Raw genomic sequence first — 24,789 nt, 5'->3', positions numbered from 1 at the left:
CTGGAGAAAATCAGATGGTCTAACAGCATCTGTGGGGAGAAATAAATACAAAGTCAACGTTTCGAGTCCTTATGACCCTTCTTAAGAAAGGGGACAATTTTGCCAAACATTAAACGTCAATGGTTCAAGGCAAAGGTCAGGGTGTGCAGTCCTTGAGATGGGGTCAGTGTTCCACAGTAACTCCCCCAGCACGTGACAACATCAAGCAGTTGGTCCTTCTCTTCTCAAAGGAAAAAAAAGTCCACTTTTTAAAACAGTCTCCGAGGTATGTTTTCTTTCAGAACCATGAAAACCATGTGACCCTATTTGAACACAGCCCTATCGGGTTGAAATGTTCACAGCCTGATTTCAACATGGAGTTGTAGGCTTGTCTGAAAGAACATTCAGACTGGCAGAACTGGGGGTGTCTGTGGGGCCGGGGTGGGTGGAGTGGTGGGTCCGGGAGGCGAGTGTGGTGGCAGTTGGGGGGATGCACTGAGGGGAGGGACGTGTTGTGGCGGCGGATGTTGGTGGGTTGGGCGGGAGGGTTACAGCTTCATATTACTTGACCATATTTTAGCTGTGTTATAGGAGTTGCAGAAATTCAGCTTTAATTCGACTTAGTAAAGAAGCTCAGGGGGAATTAACGGTCAGGGAAGTTAGGCAGTGCTCACTTCAATTACTGGTCATCACATGTCTAAGTGGCAGTTTCTCAGGGCAGTAAGAGTTGAGATGGGGTTACTTTTGACAGAAAGTGTTGAAGTGGCATTTTCCTGCGACAAAACTGATAGCCAAGAATGTGCGGTAAATTAACAGAAAGTCCAACAACTCATCCACACAGTCAAGCTGGTGAAACGAAATGAATGGCGACCTGGCTCTCACCCTGATCACTCGGTTCTCGGACTCCTGCAATGTTCCGATGAAGCTCAAGATTCGCTCGAGGAACAGCGCCTCATCCTTCAATGAGGAACTTTACAGCCTTCCAGTGTGAACATTCAGCTCAACAATATCGCTCTGTAAAAACTGCCAACATTCTGGTTTCCGTCTGTTCGCAGATGTGGGTTTGAGCCTCGGTTTCACTGAGATGTTCTGAATTGATCTTTTTCTTGACGTCACAAAGCGCTTTATAATTCAACACGTCTGTCCATTACAGGGGCTGATGGAAGATCCAATCAGTGAGGTGCGCATTCACCCTTTTAAAACATTATTTCAGGGGATGTGAGCATCGCTCGCAAGGCCAGTCTTTGTTATACATCTCAAACTGTCCTTGAACTCAGTGGCTTTCTCAGCGGGCAGTTAAGGATCAAACTCATATGGAGGCCAGACCAGGGAAGACATCCGAGAACCACCACTGAGATTAGTGCTAAATTGCAGGTTTTAATTATTGAGTTTAATTTCCATCAGCAACTATGGTGGGAAATGAACCCAAGTCCCCGGAATATTTCCACTGCTCCAATGTTTGACCTTAGAGAGAGATGGAAATATCATGTCGAAAGGACTCTCAGTCGGATCTCCATGTTATTGTGAACAAAAGTATCGAATCCAAGATCTTACAAGGAAAGCCGAAGCAAGCTGGCCTCATAACTTGGGTTGGAGAATCACATCAGTGATTCCAGGCAGAGCTTCTGCAAAATCGCCGCAATAAGGCGGAAACAGTTGATAAAGTAACGACGAAGGTGGGATTCGAACCCACGCGTGCAAAGCACAATGGATTAGCAGTCCATCGCCTTAACCTCTCGGCCACCTCGTCGCAAAATGCGGTCTATTAAACCCCCTTCTATACTTTTTGCATCCATGAACCGTTGAAATAAATGATCCCCTTTGGTAAAAGCACTGAATATTCGGCCAGATGTGTAAAGATGGAAACGTAGTTTATGTCATTAAAATAAATGTGCATCACATCAGATCACGGACTGTTGTAAACCGACTGATGTGAAACGCTTCAACACTTCAACCTGATATCCAACATGTTTCTACACAGTGTGAAAACCCACCGCGGAAAGACCGGAACATACAAGCATTTGGTAGCAAAAAGAAACCCCTCCCAGCTCACTGCAAGCACCGGAACACAGCTAAAATGTGGTAAATTAAAATGAAACACTGGGGTTCCCAGCTCTGCTTGTCCTTTCAGTCAAGATTGAAACTGAGTGCAATCAGCCTCCCACATGAATCCACAAGTAGACAGTTCCCTCATTTGATGCATTAGAATAAATTCAGAGTCTCATGGCACGGAGAAACGCTCTTTAAACTTGGCATTCATTTATATCAGGTGTGTTGTGGTGATGCATTCCCTGCAATGACTTCCCGGGTGTTCAAACCTGGTCCTGATTTCCGGAACCGCCACCACCTCGAGCACGAAATAAAAATGCTGCATTAAGATGGGCTCGTCCGGGATTTGAACCCGGGACCTCTCGCATATCAACTCAACGAAAATCCCAAAGCGAGAATCATGCCCCTAGACCAACGAGCCACCTGCATAACAAAACGCAAACAAGGAATCCTTTCATTGTCACACAAAGTGCATCAAACATAAGCGAATTACAGTTCATGCTGGAAATATTTTCCAATGTTTTAGAAACTCCGGGGTCACTCAGCTCCTGACCTCATTGCAGCCTTGGTCCAAACCTAAATAAAACTGCCGAACTCAAGACGTGAGGTGCAAGTGACTGCACTTGAGTTCAAAGAAGCATTTGACCTAATGTGGCATCAAGGAACTCCAGCGAAACTGAAGTGAAAGGAAGTAAGGCGGGAAACTCTCCACTGGTTGGAGTCGTCCCCGGGGTTTCTAAAACATTGGAAAAGAATTCCAGCATGTACTGTAATTCGCTTATGATTGATGCACTTTGTCTGACAATGAAAGGATTCCTTGTTTGCGCTTTGTTATGCAGGTGGTTCGTTGGTCTAGGGGCATGATTCTCGCTTTGGGACTTTCGTTGCATGAATATGCGAGAGCTCCCGGGTTCTATTCCCGGACGAGCCCATCTTAATGCAGCATTTTTTTTACGCTCGAGGTGGTGGCAGTTCCGGAAATCAGGACCAGGTTCGAACACCCGGGAAGTCATTGCAGGGAATGCATCACTTCAACACACGCGATTTAAACGAATGCCAAGTTTAAACAACGTTTCTACGTGCCATGAGACTCTGAATTTATTCTCAGCAGGTGTGGCAGCATCGGTGGAGAAAAAATCAGTTAACGTTTCGAGCCTTCACGGCCCTTCGGCAGAACTGAAGCATAGTTAGGAGAGGGGTGAAATATAAGCTGGTTTAAGGTGGGGGGGGGGGGGTGGTGGGGGGGCGTGGGGGGAGAGAGAAGTTGAGGGTGTGGTGATTGTGGAGATAAGCAAGCAGTGATAGGAGCAGATAATCAAAAGATGTCACAGACAAAAGGATCAAAGAGGTGTTGAAGGTGGTGATATTTGTCTAAGAAAAGTGCTAATTAAGAATGGAAAACAGGACACTCAAAGTACAGCTCTAGTGGGGGTGGGGTGGAAAAGACTAACAAGGTTTTAGTTTTAGATTTAAAAATAATGGAAATAGGTGGGGAAAGAAGAATCTATATAAATTATTGAAAAAAAAAGGTGGGGGGGTGGAGAAACGGGGTGGGGATGGGGGGAGGGGGAGTTTAAGATCTAAAGTTGTTGAATTCAATATTCAGCCCGGAAGGCTGTAAAGTGCCTAGTCGGAAGATGAGGTGCTGTTCCTCCAGTTTGCGTTGGGCTTCACTGGAACAATGCAGCAAGGCAAGGACAGACATGTGGGCAAGAGAACAGGGTGGAGTTTTAAAATGGCAAGTGACAGGAAGGTTTGGGTCTTTCTTGCGGACAGACCGCAGGTGTTCTGCAAAACGGTCGCCCAGTTTGCGTTTGGTCTCTCCAATGTAGAGGAGACCGCATTGGGAGCAACGAATGCCATAGACTAAATTAGGGGAAATGCAAGTGAAATACTGCTCACTTGAAAGGAGTGTTTGGGCCCTTGGACGGTTAGGAGAGAGGAAGTGAAGGGGCAGGTGTTGCATCTTCTGCGTGGGCATGGGGAGGTGCCATAAGTGGGGGTTGAGGAGTAGGGGGTGATGGAGGAGTGGACCAGGGTGTCCCGGAGGGAACGATCCCTACGGAATGCCGTCAGGGGGGGTGAAGGGAAGATGTGTTTGGTGGTGGCATCATACTGGAGTTGGCGGAAATGGCGGAGGATGATCCTTTGAATGTGGAGGCTGGTGGGGTGATAAGTGAGGACAATGGGGACCCTATCATGTTTCTGGGAGGGAGGAGAAGGCATGAGGGAGGATGCACGGGATATGGGCCGGAGACAGTTGAGGGCCCTGTCAACGACCGTGGATGGAAAACCTCGGTTAAGGAAGAAGGAGGACATGTCAGAGGAGCTGTTTTTGAAGGTAGCATCATCAGAACAGATGCGACGGAGGCGAAGGAACTGAGAGAATGGGATGGAGTCTTCACAGGAAGCGGGGTGTGAGGAGCTGTAGTCGAGGTAGCTGTGGGAGTCCGTAGGCTTGTAATGGATATTGGTGGACAGTCTATCATCAGAAATTGAGACAGAGAGGTCAAGGAAGGGAAGAGAAGTATCAGAGATGGACCATGTGAAAATGATGGAAGGGTGGAGATTGGAAGCAAAATTAATCAATTTTTCCAGGTCCCGACGAGAGCATGAAGCAGCACCGAAGTAATCATCGATGTACCGGAGAAAGAGTTGTGGGAGGGGGCCGGAGTAGGACTGGAACAAGGAATGTTCCACACACCCCATAAAGAGACAGGCATAGCTGGGGCCCATGCGGGTACCCATAGCCACACCTTTTATTTGGAGGAAGTGAGAGGAGTTAAAGGTGAAATTGTTCAGTGTGAGAACAAGTTCAGCCAGACGGAGGAGAGTAGTGGTGGATGGGGATTGTTCGGGCCTCTGTTCAAGGAAGAAGCTAAGGGCCCTCAGACCATCCTGGTGGGGGATGGAGGTGTAGAGGGATTGGACATCCATGGTGAAGAGGAAGCGGTTGGGGCCAGGGAACTGGAAATTGTTGACATGACGTAAGGTGTCAGAGGAATCACGGATGTAGGTGGGAAGGGACTGGACAAGGGGAGAGAGAAGGGAGTCAAGATAACGAGAAATGAGTTCCGTGGGGCAGGAACAGGCTGACACGATCGGTCTGCCAGGACAGTTCTGTTTGTGGATTTTGGGTAGGAGGTAGAAGCGGGACGTCTGAGGTTGGGCGACTATCAAGTTGGAAGCTGTGGGAGGAAGATCTCCAGAGGAGATGAGGTCAGTGACAGTCCTGGAAACAATGGCTTGATGTTCTGTGGTGGGGTCATGGTCCAGGGAGAGGTAGGAGGAAGTTTCTGCGAGTTGACGCTCAGCCTCCGTGAGGTAGAGGTCAATGCGCCAGACAACAACAGTACCACCCTTGTCAGCGGATTTGATGACAATGTTGGGGTTGGACCTGAGAGAACGGAGTGCAGTGAGTTCAGAGAGAGACAGATTAGAATGGGTGAGAGGAACAGAGAAATTGAGATGGCTAATGTCACGCCGACAGTTCTCAATGAAAAGATCAAGAGAAGGTAATAATCCAGAGGGGGGGGTCCAAGTGGAGGGAGAATATTGGAGATGGAAAAATTGATTAATTTTGCTTCCAATCTCCACCCCTCCATCATTTTCACATGGTCCATCTCTGACACTTCTCTTCCCTTCCTTGACCTCTCTGTCTCAATTTCTGATGATAGACTGTCCACCAATATCCATTACAAGCCTACCGACTCCCACAGCTACCTCGACTACAGCTCCTCACACCCCGCTTCCTGTAAAGACTCCATCCCATTCTCTCAGTTCCTTCGCCTCCATCGCATCTGTTCTGATGACGCTACCTTCAGAAACAGCTCCTCTGAAATGTCCTCCTTCTTCCTTAACTGAGGTTTTCCATCCACGGTCGTTGACAGGGCCCTCAACCGGAACCGGCCCATATCCCGTGCATTCTCCCTCACGCCTTCTCCTCCTTCCAAGAAACATGATAGGGTCCCCCTTGTCCTCACTTATCACCCCACCAGCCTCCGCATTCAAAGGATCATCCACCGCCATTTCCGCCAACTCCAGTATGATGCCACCACCAAACACATCTTCCCTTCACCCCCCCTGACGGCATTCCGTAGGGATCGTTCCCTCCGGCGCACCCTGGTCCACTCCTCCATCACCCCCTACTCCTCAACCCCCACCTATGGCACCTCCCCATGCCCACGCAGAAGATGCAACACCTGCCCCTTCACTTCCTCTCTCCTCACCGTCCAAGGGCCCAAACACTCCTTTCAAGTGAAGCAGCATTTCACTTGCATTTCCCCTAACTTAGTCTACTGCATTCGTTGCTCCCAATGCGGTCTCCTCTACATTGGAGAGACCAAACGCAAACTGGGCGACCGTTTTGCAGAACACCTGCGGTCTGTCCGCAAGAAAGACCCAAACCTCCCTGTCACTTGCCATTTTAACACTCCACCCTGTTCTCTTGCCCACATGTCTGTCCTTGCCTTGCTGCATTGTTCCAGTGAAGCCCAACGCAAACTGGAGGAACAGCACCTCATCTTCCGACTAGGCACTTTACAGCCTTCCGGGCTGAATATTGAATTCAACAACTTTAGATCTTAAAGTACCCCTCCCCCCATCCCCACCCCGTTTCTCCCCCCTCCCCTTTTTTTTTTCAATAACTTATATAGATTCTTCTTTCCCCACCTATTTCCATTATTTTTAAATCTAAAACTAAAACCTTGTTAGTCTTTCCACTCCACCCCCACTAGAGCTGGACTTTGAGTGTCCTGTCTTCCATTCTTAATTAGCACTTTTCTTAGACAAATATCACCACCTTCAACACCTCTTTGATCCTTTTGTCTGTGACATCTTTTGATTATCTGCTCCTATCACTGCTTGCTTATCACCACAATCACCACACCCTCAACTTCTCTCTCCCCCCGCCCCCCCCCCTCCCCCCCCACCTTAAACCAGCTTATATTTCTCCTTTCTCCTAACTATGCTTCAGTTCTGCCGAAGGGCCGTGAAGGCTCGAAACGTTAACTGATTTCTTCTCCACCGATGCTGCCAGACCTGCTGAGTTTTTCCAGGTAATTCTGCAATTAATTCTGCATCTGTCAGTATCTGGAACTGAAAAGGACTATGGGATTCATTCTGTATCTTACAATCTCTGTTAATGAATGTCAGTAAAATTCATTTTGTGTGCATTATTTTCCGGTACTGGAATTGATGGCGGGATTTAACATTTAACTTTTATTCCATGGTACTGCATGTGAATTTGTGTCACATCCTGTATCAGTCACTATCTTTGTGTGTGTCTGTATGTGCATGCAGGGCTCATTCTGTATTTGTCAAAATCTGGTACTGAATTGGAATTTGGAATAATGTATTTTAATATATGTCTACATCTGGGGCAGAGAGTTACTGTGGGATTAATTGTATATCACTCGGTTACTGGGACTGTGTATGTGAGTGGGATTCGTACTCTATGTGACTTGGGAGCTGTATGTGAGGGTACTTTTCTTCCATATCTGTGTTTAATAGGTATCTCAAGAGTGGTCAGCAAAACCATTTATTTCACATTGTAGACTGCAGTTCAGGGTTAACCTGTTTATTGTGATTTGTTCTAAGATCACATGTAAACCTAATTGGGTAAGGATTGGGATGAGAGGTTTCCTTCCTGACAGGTATTAAGATGTGAATCATGTACAACACCATGCCTGAGATAACTATTGAGTACAGATCCAGAATTAATCCCAGAGTCATAAGCAACATCAAAGATTGAGAACAATAAAATAAACCCCACATTCACACACAAAACTGGACATGGTGAACTACTGGACAAACCCTATACGTTACCAGGCACGGACAAACTGCCCAATACACAGACAGCACCAGAGACTGACACATGCAGAATGAATCCCACATCTCACACAGTATCACTGACCAGTAGATACGGAATGAATTTCAAACTGTCTGAGATGTAGAAATAGAGAATGAATCAGACTTTCACACAGTAGCCCAGACTTACAGACACAGAGGAATCATGAGCAGACGTTCAGAATCAAAGCCTGATAGAGACAGAATGAACCCCACAGTCATTTGGTTATCTCCTCCTATCACTGCTTGCTCGTCCAAACAACACCACCCTCTCCCCCGCCCCCTTAAACTAGCTTATATTTCACCCCCGTCCCTATTTTTACTTAGTTATGTTCAAGGGTCATGAGGACTCGAAACATCAACTGTGCTCCTCTCCGCCGATGCTGCCAGACCTGCTGAGTTTTTCCAGGTATTTCTGTTTTTGTTACAGGCCTTTTCCTGTCTCGATGTGTCCACAGAAACAGCAGGAGCCAATTTATTGTGGACTGGTGCCGTCTGCTGGCTGCATGTGAGACGTGCAAAGAGGTAACTTCTATGGGGACATTTTAAATGAATGTGAAACGACATAAACATGGTGAGAATTATTGCAAAACAGTTTATCAATCAGACACAATATGCTAAAGATATAGTGTGTTTCGCGGTACTATAAATGCTGACTGTAATTAAAAAAAGTGTGCGATGGTGGTATAGTGGTGAGCATAGCTGCCTTCCAAGCAGTTGACCGGAGTTCGATTCCCCGCAGTTGCTGCTTATTTTTCCGCCTTACCCGTGGTCAGACCACAATTCCGGACTCGAGGAGTTAATCTCTGTGGTTTCCAAAATGAGATAAAGAACAACAGAAAGTGTGGGAAGATTTCCAACAAGAAAATAATGGACTAACGAAATAAAATAATTCTAACATTTTCATCACTCACGTTTTTCGATCGTAAAATTCGGGCCTTGGCTGGAAAGATGCTTCACCTCCTCCCTCTCGCCTATTTCCGATATGTGGATCATACGTTTGCTATATTTAAATCCGCAGCTGCATGTAACAATTTCCTTACATGTCTTTATGGGCTCCATCCTGCGCTCAAATTCACCTATGAAATAGAGCAGTCAAAATATCTCCCCTCCCTTGACACACTAGATGAGAAATCTTCCAGAGGATTCTCTACCAGGTTTACCGCAAGCCGACCTTCACTGGTCAATCTACGCGTTGGGATTCTTACAGTTCCACGCTCTGTAAGATTGGTCTTATCGGCAACCTTGTAAATAGACCCGAGCCATTTGCTCACCGTGCAAGCTTGATGCTGAAACCGGGCTCATAAAAAACATCCTGCAGGGTAATGGCTACCCTGATCAGATCATTTCGCGCTGTGTATCACACAAGCTCATGACCGGGCCTAAGACAGTCACTTTCCACCCTGAAGTATATTCTCTATCAGTATAAATTGTTGTCTTCCCCTTATATTGGTTATTTTGGGAGTGTCCTGTTGAGTGCAGAAGAAAAAGCTTTGACATGTCTCTTTTTTTCAGCCATTCTCAAATACATTGGCGCTTATTTTCAATTTGAAAACCCGTTTCAGCTCTGCCAGTTTGGTTCAGTCAATCTCCGGCCCATTTTCTCATTGATCTTTGAAAGTTGGTGAAATAGGCTGCACTCTGATTGGTTACAAAAGCCACCCAATGAGATTACGAACATTGACAATTCGGAAGTCGGCTGACTACATTCCCCAGAAGATCGGGGAAGGGTGAGTGCGGGAGGAATTCTTCATTCGTGGTGTAAGTGTGTGTAAGATTGTAGAAAGACCGGCGGTAGAGCCCAGGACAAAGCCAAAGTCAAGTCTCGCTCCTCCCGGGCTGGACTGCAGCTCTCCGCGGGCCGTGTCCACAGGCTCTTGAGAAACAGCAGCTATGCTGAGCGTGTGGCTGCTGGAGCGCTCCGCTCTTCCGAATGTAACATTCCCGGCCGCTTTCAGGGGAGAGGATCAGAAATCAGCCGTTTCTCTCTGTCCCGGCGAAGCCTGTGTGAAGGAGTCGGTTGGTAACCTATGTTATTGCGTTTCCATTGGCTCTGTTTTAAATCGCTGCTTTGTTACCGCCAGTTACAGATAAGAGATTGAGAAAGTTAATCTGTTCCTAAAATAGCGCCAGGATTCTGTGACGCAAAATGCAATATTACAGCTCCGAAAGTGTGGGATTAAAATTGCCTGGAAATTAAGCCGTTTGGCTATTATCTTTTTTTCCCCTCAAATTGGCGGGCTTTTCGAGTTTATCAGCCAATAAAATATAAGCCAATCGGCACTTCCAATTCCTTCTACCTGGTTCTCCGATTGGTTGAAGATTTGGATTGAGAATGGACTGACCAATCAGAGCTTGAGCCTAACTAAAGTTTCTCAAAACATTCACAATGATTATTTATAGAGGTCAAACTGATGGAAACTGTATCTTCTACCCCACCTGTACTTGAGTCCTAAAATATACTTTTTTCCAACAGGCAAATAATTGAAGGAACCAGAATAAATATGGTGTTTCCTCCAGCCAAGCTAGAATGAAGATTCCCGCCAGGTCCTCCCACACAGTCCGTACATTATCACTGACAGAGCGCAGAGACACAGACAGGACATCAATTTCAGTCTCAGACAGCAGAAATAGTTCCAGAGTCACACTTTCCATCCATCAATCAAACAGTGCAGGAGAGATAGACGTTGTTCCCATGTTACCTCGACTCAGTACCACAGACGGGTAATCCACATTCTCACCCACGATCCAATTTTTAGCAGGTCAATCCCACAATAGTACAGCCTCAGCTACAAACTAAATGTCCAATAAAACTGATGCATGTTTCCAGTTTCAAGTTTACAGGTTTAACATTAATAATGTACATTGAGATTCATGTTAAGCACCGGTCCAATATTTGCACACATCATTAGATTATAAATTGCAGTATTAATTCCCACATTTTGTCCTGACACATACATTAGATACAAATCCAAACCTCAAGTGCACTATCAGTTTGAGATATTCTGAAAGTGAGTATAACCTGAGATCCAAACTCAGATTCTGGTTAAAACTCACCCTGATTCAGAAACTGAGATACAATATTAATTTGATGAGTATGGATTGAGCTATAAACTACATGCTAGTTCTCAATCCTCACACAGCGTCAAATTAAAGATACTTTACCAATTCAGGACTGAGCTCCATTTTGCATTTGTGTGGAAATTCTGACTTAGAATCAGACTGAAAGCCACATATCAAATCATTTCGTACAAGCTGGAGTTACACTTGCGGACCAATCCAGGATCAGACTGAAGGATACATTATCTTTCACAGTTGTGTTCACAGTGACTGGGATTTAATACTCAGCCAAAGCTGACACACATTGTTTGCTTTAAACCTACCACATCAGTGACTTGTTCTGCTGGAAATGTATGTGGAATGAATCAAAACTTATAATTAGTCCCAGAGACTGAAAGTTATATAATGAATCTCACACTCACCGAAGCAGAGAATAATTCTCAAGCGCATTTTCAGTGCCAGATGCTGAAAGATACAGGCTGTTCACTGCACTCACTCACAATAGCTGAATCTGAGTGATACTAAAGAAATATGACACACCAATTGTCCCACTGAGAGATTTAGAAAGAGTCCAAGAATCACATAGAGTAACAGATGCTGACGGATACAAATGGAAGACCACACACTAACACACACACAATAAACTCCACTTTCACAAACAATACTGATGATTGAAAAACACCAATTGAATCTCACATTTTTTTTATAATACCAAAGTTTGACAGACGTAAAATTAATCGCACCGACAGATACAGAATGAATCTCATGCTCACAAACACAGCCAAGTGATGAAAGAAACATATGACTCCCACACTTACTTTACAATATCACAGATACAGAGTGCCATTGACAGATCTGCTTTGAATGCTGTGCTCACACACGTTACGAGAGTCTGACATGTATGTAACGGATACAGAGTGGATACTACACTCAAAATCCTGACTTGGAAATATATCGCTGTTCCTTCACTGTCACTGGGTCAAAATCCTGGAACTCCCTTCTGAATAGTACTGAGGATGTTCCTGCTCCAAATGCACTGCAGTGGTTCAAGAAGGTAGCTCACCACCACCTACTCAAGGGCAATTAAGGATGGACAATAACTGCTGGCCTAGCCAGCGAAGCCAACATCCCATGAATGAATAAAAAAGGGCACCAAAGACTTCAGATTCAGAATGATTTCCATGTTCACGTACAGAAGTACTGACTGATAGAGTTAAACACACACACACACACACACACCATTATGAGATTCAGAATGAGTCCCAAACTCATTTGCATTACCAGAAAGTGACTGAGAACAAAACACTTGCACACCTACAGTTCTACTGGCAGGCTCCAAAAGTGACCAGACGCTCATACAATACCAGAAAATGCAATGTGCAGTCTGAATATGACACAGGTATATTGTACCAGAGAATGAGAGACACAGAATGACTCCAACACTCACTTTCAGCACCAGAAGCTGACTGATAGAGCAAAATCCTTCCACACATACAGTTCCACTGACAGTTTCAGAATGTAACCCACCTTTCTTCAGTATCAGAAAACACTGATACAGATAGGAATGGAATATAACACAAATATACTGTCCAAGAGAGTGACTGTCATAATAAATCCAAACACATTGGCAGTTCCGCTGACATTGTCTCCACACTCACATACAGTAACCAAGACTGACAGGTTCAGAATGTTTTTCAGTTTCACACAGTACCAGTGAGTGACATAGATATTGAATCCCACGTTCAAAAAATGGGCCAGAAAAGGGCAGTGAAGACAAAATACAAAACAACGGTCTGAAGGTTTCAGCACAACATTATAAATTCTGCTTGGTACAACAAAATATCATGAAATGTCATCACCACCGTTCGTAATTTCAAAAACCTCCCTTCGCCGTCCAATAAAATGTGAACGGTTCTTGTCTGTTCTGTCGCTCTCTGAGTGTGCTGACATCTACTGGCCAGAGCTGAGAAGTGCACCAGAGCGGAACTTTTTTTTAAATTCAATGGATAAGATTCGCTGGCTCGGCCATCATATTTGTACAACCGGGAACACGTTTGTACTGCAAGGAAGCATTTTACACAACAACAAAGAACATTTCTCAACACCAGAGAGCACAATTCCACAGCAGGAAATATATTCTAAACATGTGAAACACTTTAACACCATAATGGAACAGTAAACATTAAATACCAAGCAGCAGAGTGGCGCAGCGGAAGCGTGCTGGGCCCATGACCCAGAGGTCGATGGATCGAAACCATCCTCTGCTATTTACATTCTCATTAATGCCAAAAGGGAGCATTTCCTGTTACCCACTAATCGTCTCTGTTATTTACATCAGCTTCCTGCAAAAATTCAATCTTCAACAAATCTCTGATATGGCATTTAGTCACAGACGGACACAAGCTGGAAATTCTGTGAACTCATCCGAGCCAATTCCCTCAGCCCATTGACCCCAAAGAACTGGCACAGACACAAATGGCCGGAGTGGCCACCTCCTCTTCACTATCACTATGATTATCTGAATAGAAAAAAACATCCTCTTAGATGGAAGCAACATCGTGAAGTTCATATGTTTTAAAGTTAATTCACGGGATGTTGGTTTCGCTGGCTGGGCCGGAATTATTTGCCCATCCCGAGTTGCCCTTGAGATGGTGGTGGTGGGCTGATTTCTTGAACTGCTGCGTTCCGTGTGGTGTAGGTACACCCACAGTGCTGTTAGGAAGGAAGTTCCAGGATTTTGACCCAGCGACAGTGAAGGAACGGCGATATATTTACATGTCAGGATGATGATTGACTCGGAGGGGAACTTAGCCGCAGGTTTTCCGATCTATAGGACACCCTGCAGTAATTCGTCATCTTTATTTGAACAGCAGCGTCCTCCCTGTGACATGAACCACCGAGAAGGACAAAACTATCAGCATAGCGGAGACAGCATCGCACCAAATACACAGTTCATCATTATCTGGACAGAAATTGTCATTCCTTCTTAATCACTGGTTTAATTTATGGAATTCCATCCCCATTATTAATAATATTAACCATAATAATTAACCATAATTATCATGAGTTTCATTCCTTCGGTACAGATTACACTAAATTATTCTTTGAGTACCTCTGATTGTTTCCTGTCTTGTTTTACCTGTTAACAGCTGATGGGAATTTAACGTCCTCAGTTTACCGCTAAATTCCATCCTTATTGGCCTTACTTGAGGTGATAACTATCATGTATGCGACCTTTCTGCTCGAACTGAATGTCTGTCTCTAACATATTGCGTTCACCCATTGCCAGATGCTCATTCACTATCATATTGTTAAGTCATTCTAAATTCGAGTGAGTTTAGTTCCAACCTGATCAACTCTTCCTCATTAGAAAACCCCCTCAGTCAAGGGAATATCCCAGTCACCTTTCTCGGGAACTGACTCCAAAGCAAGTATATCCATCCTTCAGTAATCAGGCCAAATCAGCACCCATTATTCTAGGTGTGGTCTCGCCAATGCCCTGAACAGTTGCATCAAGGCTTCTCCGCTTTTCTATTCCAGTCCCCTTGTATTTAAGATCAACATTCCACCTGCCCTCCTAAGTATTTGACGCACCTAAATGATAACTTTTTTTTCAATGATTCTTATACAGCGGCACCCATATCCATCTGTACTGCAGCATTCTGCAATGTCATCGAAACATTTTTTTGTAATTCTTGTACAAGGATCCCTCTGTACCACAGGATTCTGCAGTCTCTCTCCATCTCAGTAATATTCCTCTCTCCTATGCTTCTTGCAGAAGTGGGCAAGCTGACATTTTACTACATTGTACTTGCATTTTATCCCTACTCACTTTAGCATCTACATATCTATGCAGACTCTTTCTCCACCCTCCGGTCTCACTCAGCTCTCACTCTCGGCTCCTCCGGCATAGTCCCAAGATTCTGACTGTTTAGGAAATTCTCGGATCTTTCTTTAGATCAAGATGGATGACCTCATTCTTCCCAGTGTTGACCACCACCGGCCACAGTTTTATTCACTCACTGAATCTGTCATTGACACTTTAAAACTTGCTGCTCCCACATACGCTACTAACCATGTCACCTAACCTAGTGTTATCAGCAAACTTGAATATAGGCTGGAAGTTATTAAAATGTACAATAAAACAGAAAATGCTGTAAAAACTCAGCAGCCCTGGCAGCATCTGTGCAGAGAGAAACAGAGTTAACGTTTGAGTCCATATGACTCTTCTTCAGAGCTCGCCACAACTTTACCCTTTTTGTCCCTTATTCAATTATGTATCCATGCTGTCGCTGCCCCTTTAATCCCAGCTGCTGGAATTTTACCAAGTTCATTATGTGGGACTTTTTCAAATCCCTTTGGAAGTCCAGACACACATCATCATCCTCACTTCCCTGGTCAATGTTCTCTGACACGTCACCAAAGAGCTGTATTAAGTATTTCAGTGCTGATTTTCTGTTAAACAATCTGTGCTGGTTATCATTTATCAACTCATGTTCTACCAAGTGACAATGAATTTTGTTCCGGATTATTGTCTTTAAACGTTTCCCCACCACCAGCATGAGACTAACTGCTCTGTAGTTACTGGGTTTATCCCTCTCCATTTTAAACACGGATGTAACATGAACAACCTGCAGTTGTCTGGCTTCACTCCCGTATCCAAGGAGGATTGAAAGATTGTGGCTCGAATCCCTGCTATTTCCACCCTTCATTCCCTCAGTAATCCAAGGTGTATCCGATGCGGATCGAGCAGCTTTTCTACTGTGAGCGGTGCCAGCCTTGTGATAGCATCCTTTTCATCCTATCCAATTTCCCCACCAATGACATTAGCAGCATCCGCTTGTTTGGTGATGACAGGGTTAGCGCAAAGTTTACGAGGCAAATACCAGGGATGGGCCGGTTGTCTTATGAGGTGAGGTTGAACAGGTTAGGCTTGTATCGCCTGGAGTTCAGGAGAGTAAGAGACAACTAGATTCAAACCTTTAAGATCCTGAGGGTCTTGACAGGGTGGAGGTGGAGAACACGTTTCCTCTTGTACCAGAATCTGGAACTAGAGGTTACTGTTTAGAAATAAGGGGTCGCTCATTTCAGACAGAGTTTCTTTTCTATCCGAGGGTCGAGCGTCTTTGGAGCTTTCTTCCTCAAAGCTGGTGGAAGCAGAGACTTTGAATATTTAAAAGGCAGAGTTGGATAGATTCTTGATTAACAAGGGTTGGGGGGGGGGTGGGTGAAAGGTTATTGGGGGTAGGCAGGAATATGAAGTTGAGGTTACAATGGCGGAGCAGGCTCGAGGGGCTGAGTGGCCTACTCCTGCTGCTAATTAGTTTGTTTGTATGTTCTCATTTAGTACGTCAGCCATGCCCTCTCCCCGCACAGGATCTCCAAATCAGCCCCCCTTTCAGTGACTGCCCTTATGCTGGTAAAAAATCTTCTGTGTTTTCGATTGTTACCTGCAAATCTTTTCTCATACGCTCTCTCTTCTGATCTAATTTCCTTTTCTCATCTCTCCTCTGCACTTTCTGTATTCTGCTTGGTTCTGTAATGTATTATGAATCTGACTATTATCATCGGTCTTATTTGGAGTTTCCACAGAGCACAGGATGTGTAGGCAACAGCTCTCAGCTGTCCCAACATTTCACTGAAATGAGTTGTCTATTTAATTAAAGTTCTCGTTATTTAGAGAGTTCCACTCCTTCTCTCTTGTACTTTTGCTGTAGTCTCTCGGTTAAAATTTAGAGAGTTCCACTCCTTCCCTCTTGTACTTTTGCTCTAGTCTCCCGGTTAAAATTTAGAGAGTTCCACTCCTTCCCTCTTGTACTTTTGCTGCAGTATCTCGGTTAAAATTACACAGCAGCTCCTTCCCCCACTGCACTTAACCCTCACTTGCAAATAATTGAATTTTTTAAGTCTTCACTCTGAAATTTACTCTCTCTGTGTTTGAGCTCACAGGTCACTTGAGTTCTTGTTTGTAATTTAATTGTTCCACGTAATTTACCTGAAAGGAAGGTTTGATTTTGAATATGAATTCATTTGCATTGTAATTCCAGTTTATCTGAATTCAATATATCAACAAACTGGAAGTTTGCTCCTAGCTTCTATGTTTTCAAAGGAAAATCTAGAAGTGACTTATTTGTTCTGCAATAACGTGCCTCAGTTCAATAAATCCTGTTCTAAACAGAACGCTTTATCCAGACAATACATCTACTTGATGAGTTGATGGTGCACGGAGCACTCAGCTTTTACTCATTGATCTTCACAAGAGTTGATTCAGTTTTAGTGTTGACTTGTTCGCTGGTGTCGATTTACTCAGACTCTTCACCTGACTTCTGTGCTGTCCAATGAAGCTTTCTCAGCAGAGTTCTCAATAATAACTTGACTTTTCCTCATAGGATTTCAAACTTGATGGTTTTTGAACTATTTATCTAATGATTTAGTTTTGTAAATGTCACAGTCGCTCTCATGATCAGGCAGAAAGTTTAACTGTTGTGTTTTCAAGCAGCCGACAGCTTTATTTGAAATGTCATTGAGACAGGATTTTGGGTTTGAATCCAGTCACAAATCTGGCTGTGATGCCTTGTGGCTCCAGCTGTCATGTGACCTGACAGGGGATGACCACATATTTACCCGAGTCATGTACCTGTAGATTGGGCGATTTCTTAAACACTTTCACTGGGGCTGACTTGGTCACAGTCTCCTTTAAAACACAGGAGTCTTTCTTCAAATCCCACTACGAAATTTTCTTGTAACATGGAAGGCTGACACTCCAGTACTGAGGGAGGTGCTGTCCTTCAGAAGAGACATTAAAACAAAGCACCGTCCATCCTCTCATTTTATTGTAAGTGATCGGATGGTGCTGCGGTAGAAAACAAACGAGCAATGGAGTTATCCCCGTCCCGAGTACTGGCTGATATCTATCCATCAATCAACAGCCCGAAGTATGATCACATTGATGTTTGTGGGAGTTTCCTCTGTGCAAATTAGCTGCCCCTTTCTGACAGAAAGTGTATGTTCCTTTTCCCTTAACCAGTTTCGGTTTTGCTCAATTAGACATGAAATCTGACTGAAAACTCAACTCGGGTGGCACTCAAAATCACAACAAATGAATCATTAATAAAGGATAGAGGGTCTAATTGATCAGAGTGTGTGAGGGGCTAATGTTTTCTGTATGAAGAACTGATTTCATTAAGTCACTAACCTCGGTGTCCCAGCTCAATGTAACCCTGAACAATAACTGGCAGCAGGTTTTTGAAGAGATGATTAAATTGAGCCCTGATGTTGATGAAGGTTCCCCTGCGCTATTGAAAGGAGCGCGGGGAATTCTCCCACTGTCTTGACCAACTTTCCTGACTCAATAACACCACCAGAAACTGCTGCACACAAAGAACTAACGGAAGGATCAAAGTTTAAAGTGGAAAACCAAACCCCTTCCCGGCTTCACACAGGAACATATCGCCCTTCAAAAAACTTTCTTCATCAGATCCAATATCTTATCATTGAGATACAGGCACCTCCTCCTGCCTGAATTCATTATGTGCAGGAATTGGATTTATTTTGTTTCATCAGCTCACAAAAGTATGCAGGAGCCGGGAAACTTTCATGATTTCCTGTGTTTCAATGAGAAATTATCAGCTGAAATTTTTAAAAAGACACAGAAAATGCTTGTATCACGGAGCAGGTTTGTCCTTCACAGAATTAATACAAACACACTTCCCGTCCAATCAGTGAGGGAAGTCGACACTGAGAGAATATGAACAGAGAGGGAAACAACTGGATTCTAATTCCGCCCCGCTGAAAAAAAACGATAGAATTGGGTTAACAGACAGATGTTTCAGGATTTAAATTCCCAAATATTGATCAAAGGATTGGCAGCTTGTAAAATCTAGGAAATGCAGGTTGGAGAGGATAATTTAATTATCTGCAGTATTTACTCGGGCTTGAGTTGTGTGCAGAATTCTAGTTCAGGACTGGAGACTGTCAATATTGAGAGAATAATGGCATCAACAAAGGCTAACACCTCGTTTCAGTTCCCTCCAGATTTAGTTTTTTCTTTATGAAGAGTGGGTGGAGGAATTAACTTCATGAGGCAATATGTACACACTGGATCATAATTTGAAAGCCTGCTCGGTCCAGGACTATGAAAATCGGAATATACAAACAGAAGTAAAATATTCTTCCCTCATGTCTGTTCTGCCATTTAATGAACTCATGACTGGTCTGTATTTTAGCTCCGTCTATCCCTCTTTGTTTTGTAATTCTTAAAGTTCTTACCAAACAAAAGCCATTAGTTTCAGTTTGGAAATTTTTGATTGACTCCCAGCTTTAACGCTTGATTGAGGGAGAGAATTCATTATTTCCACCACCTTTTGTGTGAAGAAGTGCTTCGTGAAATTATCCCTGAAAGGCTTCAATCTAATTTGAAGGTTATGTCCCCTTCTTCTGGTCTTCCCCCGCCAGAGGTAATAGTTCCTCCCCATCTACCCTGTTAAATCATTTAATCATCATATATATCTCAGTTATGTCGCCCCTTAATCTTCGATATTCAAGGCATTACGAGACTAGTTTTCGAAATCCGTCATCATTTGAGTCTGGTATCACTCTGGTGAAATTCTGCTGCTCCCACTCGGAGGCCAATCTATCCTTCCTGAAGTGTGTTGTCCGGAACTGAACACAGTGATCTAAATGGGATCTAAACAGAGTTTTATAAAGCTGTTGCATGAAGTCCAATCCTTTGTTTTCTACTAGCATTGTTAGCGTATTTTTACCTTCCTGTCCACTAGCTTTTAATGATGTCTGTACATAGCTTCCTGCTCCTCCACATTTTCCCACATCTCAGCACATAAATAAACAATCTGCTCTATCCTCCATAGGATTAATTAGACGGCCCATCACTTTAAAGTTCATTTGCTAAAACTTGCTCACTCACTGAACTCATCAAGCAAATTTCAACTTAAATGTGTTCCCCAAGGATAATGTTATGTTCCTGCTCCATCGTCATTAACTTTTTCCATTGCCTCCTTTCATGAATCCTGTCTGATAATCATTCCAGTATAATTTGGGTGAAGAACTGTAATTGTCAGTCACAGTTTTGATGAAGTCTGAAGAAATCCGTGATCTCCAGTGAGATATTGACAAGCAACGGATTTCAGTTTTCTTTTATTCAAAATGTAACAAAACAGGAAGCAACAATTAATTAATAATATCCACCAACTAGCAAACCCACATATGCAAAACACAATAGATTAGCAATCCAGCACCTTAAACTCTCAGTCACCTGATCACCTGTCTGAGTTTTAGAACACAGTCTCACACCCTTTTTCCATCCATGAAAAGTTGGTAAGAAGGTTCTGAATGAGCCGCCTGGTGCGCAATGTTGGAAATGCAGCTTCTGTAAGTGAAAGGAATTTCTATTACATCAGGTCAGGGACTGTTTGGAATGGACCAAAGTGAAACATTTCCTGACAAATTAAATTGTGACAATAGAAAAATCTTACAGAGTGTATGTACTCTTCATTGGTTGTCAAACATTCTGTCAATTGGTAAACCGTATTGTATAAGAAACAAAATACTTGGGATGATTTTAAATACCTGTACTAAATCTCCCCTTAACGTTCCCTGTGATAAGAAGAACACTGGCAGTTTTTAACCCAGTCCATCCATATACAGGATCCCTCACCGCTCATACCATTCCAGTAAATCTCCACTGTACGCTCTCCAAGGTCTTGCTGTTCTTCCCATAACTTTTCCATAGCCCTCACCAGGATCTTATATTCATTATTATAATGGGATATGCCTCCAATTCTTTGAATCCCATCTACCCACATGATTCTTGTTAACTAAGATATGATGCATTATAGATGAGGAAAGGCTTCCATCAATGTTAATTTCATTAAAGGCGTCGAAAAATGAATTTTCAATCTTTATTAAAAGAATCTTTGTGAAATTCGCTAATCAGCCCATGAAAACCCCACTTCCTTCATTCCACTTATTGCTATTTTTATTTCTATTAATCCTAGTTCTTTACTACAAAGCTTTCCCTCTTCTCCTTTACATCCTCTTCAACAAAAGTGCTCATTTTATCCATCCACAATTTACAACTGCCTTCTTTTCTATTTAACTCTTGTTTAAAAAGAGGTACTGGACGGACTGGCTGAACTTTATGTTGGTAAATCGCAAGGACTTAATGGGATGCAGCTGACGATGCTGAGAGATGTAATAGTGGAAATTATGACGTTACTGGCCAGAACCTTCAGAATTCAATTTGTTTTTGTAATGGACAGCAACAAACCATTTATTTATCCCAGGACACAATATTGAGTTAATATGAATCGGTGCTGAGCAGGTTCTAACGTCCCGGGTCTCCAATTCTTTTTTACTTCAGTGACCGGTCCTTGATGTAAGCTTTTGCTTCACAACTCTTGTTTATTACGGGAAACAAAAATGAATAGAATTTAATCGGCGCAGAGCAGATTCCAACGCCCTACATCTCAGTTTTGATGTAAGTTTTTTCCTCTAGATATGAGACCCCACCTCCTGGGAACACAGCAGCAATACTTCCAGGATCTGATTTACAACCTTGAAACTCAGTGAAAGGCTTTCACCCTCCCCTCGGGCTCTGACCGCCGCTCTACCCCCAACATTCCGCTTGGATAAGCAGACAAAACAACTTCCTTCCCAGCAGTCCCCCAGTACAGACTGGATAATGTCCCAAGCTGGTATCCCGCTAATCTCACATTGCTCCACCGATTTATGCTATTCCCCCAAACTCCGGGAATCTCGGCCCAAATCCCCAGACCTTCATTATCTCCTTAACCAACATTTTCTCCCCTGATTAAGTCCACCCTGAGAAGAGGGGCTCGGCATTCCGAGTTCCTCTGCAGACATCCGGTTGCTGCTAATGGACCAAAAGATGCCTAAAACCTGAAAGAAACCCTCTGGCACAGCCCTCTGAACATGTCTCCATTAGGCCGTATGTCTCCATTAGACCGTGCAGTCACTCACTTTTCCATGAGCAGCTTCATCCAATTCAGGATCGCGGGGAGTCCGAGACCATCCGGACAGGCAATAGGCGTTGGCGGAGTTCACCCAGGACGTGGACTCCAGTCCATCACAGGCACACACTCACACACACACAGACACACACTGAGGGGCAATTTACCGAAGCCAATCCACCTAACCGGAGAAAATCTACACGGATACGGGGAGAAAGTGCAAACTCCACTCGGACAGACACCCGACCGAACCCGGATCCCTGAAGCTGTGAGGCAGCAGCGCCTCCGCCCACCGCGCTGGCAATACCTGCTTCATAGATAACAACAGCGCCAAGTATGAGCCATTTCGGTGCCAGCATCCTGTGGAAATAGAGGATTCAAAATAAAACAGAATTAAAAATACTGAACAGATCCTCAGGGAGCAGGACGCAAGTCAAAGTGGAAAAACCCAGTGGATTTGTCGTCGAAACTTTTCACCATTGGACAATGGCAGCTGAAATCATTCCCCCTTCCCCCCTCCTCCCCTCCCCCTCCCCCCCAACCCCCACCTACCCCACGCCCCGCTTTCATACAGACCAAAAATGTTCCTGCCCTGATTCACTTTTGCTCAAGTTGTTTGCAATCAAATGAAGAAAATAAGCTGTCGGAGGGAATTTCCATGATTTATGGAAACACCAACAGCCGCCAGTTGTCAATCACTCAGCCCCATCAGACCCACCCACACTGACGGGAGCTTCCTGCATCCAGCACTGGCCCTGTCGCACTCACCAGCTGCTCACCCAGACCCCACTCTCACAAACACTGAACATTTTTATCCAGGCCCTTCAATTTATTTTTAACAATGAGAAGAAATGTTCACATTTCATCGCAGTTTGGTTGAACGGAACAAATGTTAAACTTTTGACCGTCACTCGGTAACCACGCTCGACATTCCTTCAATCAGTTGTATAAATTATCGGCTGTAAGGATTTAATTCACTGGGTTAAATAATTTCCATGTGAGGAATGTTCCAGTGTGAGAATGGAGGGGGCCGGGCTGACTGAGCTGTGTCTTCACCGCTTCTGGGCAGTGGGAATGTTCACCCTTCATTCTGCTCCGATTCACTTTCCCAAAGGGAATCTACAGATTCTCCAATCTGGGCCCTGGGGTTTATTCATTGGTTCCTTTCAATTTGTCTCATTTTTCCGAATAACGATGTTTTCCGAAATTCGGGGAAACCCTCCCCTTACATCCTGCCCCAGTCTAGGGTGGAACAGGCCGATACCGACACCAAACTGGTCACCTCCACACTGGCAGATACAACACGGTCACACTCTGCTTCAGTGAGATGAATGTCGAGAGCGGTTTCTTGGGAAGAAATTGTGGCTGATTGAGGTGCTTAGAAAGTCCTGATTATTTGTAATGAATCCGTCCCAAATCCATTGGAATGTCCGTGGAGTGACACCTAATATCCCTCTTTGTGAAAGGATATTTAAGATAAATGATAATCTCTTTCGGTGAAACGTGTTGAGCAGGTTGTGAGGAGAACTCTTTGAAATGTTCATGTGCTGCCACGTTAACAACATGTAAACAATTGACACTTTTTCACAAATACATTTAAACCGAATGTCCACCTAGATGTAAACTCAGAGTATTCAGCATTTTAAACGGAGTGGAAAACAGGTTCATTGCACATCTGCAGTGAGGTCTCAGAAAACAGAATTTGCCAACTGCTCGTTACAGCGTTCACACAGTAAACTATTGTTCACCTCTCTTCCTCTTATTTCCGGTGATGAAGTTTGAATCCTATCGCTGACCCAGTGAGTTTTACCTTGCTCTGTTGTCTTGTTCTTCCAGAGTCTGGATGTCAGTGTTCTGAACTTCAACTGTTAAATAGAATAGCGCCCATCTCTTCCGGTGGAGTCACACGAGGGAGGGTTTCTCAGTGTGAGTGGCCACTTTCCAGAAATCTCTTCTTCAGTTGTGTTGAAATGTTAGAAGGAAACCTGCTGTACAAGCGAGGGCAATTTGAGCTAGCAATTTGGAAATACTCATCAGAACCAAGAAATGATTTGCACTGTTACGGAGGACTTGCTCAAATCAGCTCAAAACTTGTAAATGGAAGCAAGGCTCCGCTAGGATTTGAACCCAGGGTCTCCTGTTTACTAAACAGGCGCTTTAACCAACTAAGCCACAGAGCCCAACACCAGTGGCGACATCTCATGAACAGTTAGTTATATGTCGCAGATCGGGCACGACTTCGGTCCAGAAAACTGGGGTAAAGTATAAAATGAGTGTAGAGCCTTTCATGATGTGGTAAAGAGACACTTCACACAAAGGGTGGTGAAAAATTAGAACTTTCCTCCCAAAAAGCGAACGAAACTTAGAGTCAAATGGCAATTTTAAAAATGAGGTGGATCGAGGTTTTTTTTGAATCAGCACTGGTATGATTGTCTGTGAATCCTGCCAGGAAGCTGGAGTTCAGATACAGATGATCCAGGATCCAGTTGAAGGGCAGAACAGGATTTTGACCCAGTGACAGGGAAGGGATGGCGATATATTTCTAAGTCAGGGCGGTGTGTGTCTCCACTGAATGGGGAGCTCACCATACTGAAGGGACAATCCCCTCCGCGACCGCTGCTCTACTGCCAATATCCCCTCCCCTTTTAACCGCACCTTTCTGTGCTAATGCAGGGGATACAACGTCAGCTTTTTATCTCCTCAAAACCCAAACACCTCTTCCAAGTGAAGCAGTGATGCACTTGTCCTATTTTTCAGTTTAATGTCGTGTGTTTGCAGGTGATGGTGTTCCCATGCGTCTGCTGCCCTTGTCCTTCTCGCCGGCAGGAGTGGCGGGTTTGGAATGAGCTGTGGAAGGAAAGTTAAT

The 24,789-nt window shown here is 44.1% G+C and overlaps 4 non-coding genes across 4 annotated transcripts; 1 reads left to right on the top strand and 3 right to left on the bottom strand.

The window, feature by feature from the left end:
- Positions 1–1,647: 1,647 nt before the first annotated feature.
- On the bottom strand, positions 1,648–1,729 carry trnas-gcu (transfer RNA serine (anticodon GCU)). Its single transcript has one exon. It is a non-coding gene; the product is annotated as a tRNA-Ser (tRNA).
- A 630-nt stretch (positions 1,730–2,359) lies between these two features.
- trnap-ugg (transfer RNA proline (anticodon UGG)) lies at positions 2,360–2,449 on the bottom strand. The gene is given in 2 exon segments: positions 2,360–2,395; positions 2,414–2,449. It is a non-coding gene; the product is annotated as a tRNA-Pro (tRNA).
- A 10,681-nt stretch (positions 2,450–13,130) lies between these two features.
- trnam-cau (transfer RNA methionine (anticodon CAU)) lies at positions 13,131–13,202 on the top strand. Its single transcript has one exon. It is a non-coding gene; the product is annotated as a tRNA-Met (tRNA).
- Positions 13,203–24,029: 10,827 nt separating this feature from the next.
- Positions 24,030–24,103, bottom strand: trnat-agu (transfer RNA threonine (anticodon AGU)). The gene has a single exon. It is a non-coding gene; the product is annotated as a tRNA-Thr (tRNA).
- Between the last annotated feature and the right edge of the window lie 686 nt (positions 24,104–24,789).

This window comes from Cetorhinus maximus, chromosome 31 (genome assembly GCF_964194155.1).
Source record: "Cetorhinus maximus chromosome 31, sCetMax3.hap1.1, whole genome shotgun sequence".
Lineage (NCBI taxonomy): Eukaryota > Metazoa > Chordata > Chondrichthyes > Lamniformes > Cetorhinidae > Cetorhinus > Cetorhinus maximus.
This window is presented reverse-complemented; position numbering and strand designations above follow the sequence as displayed.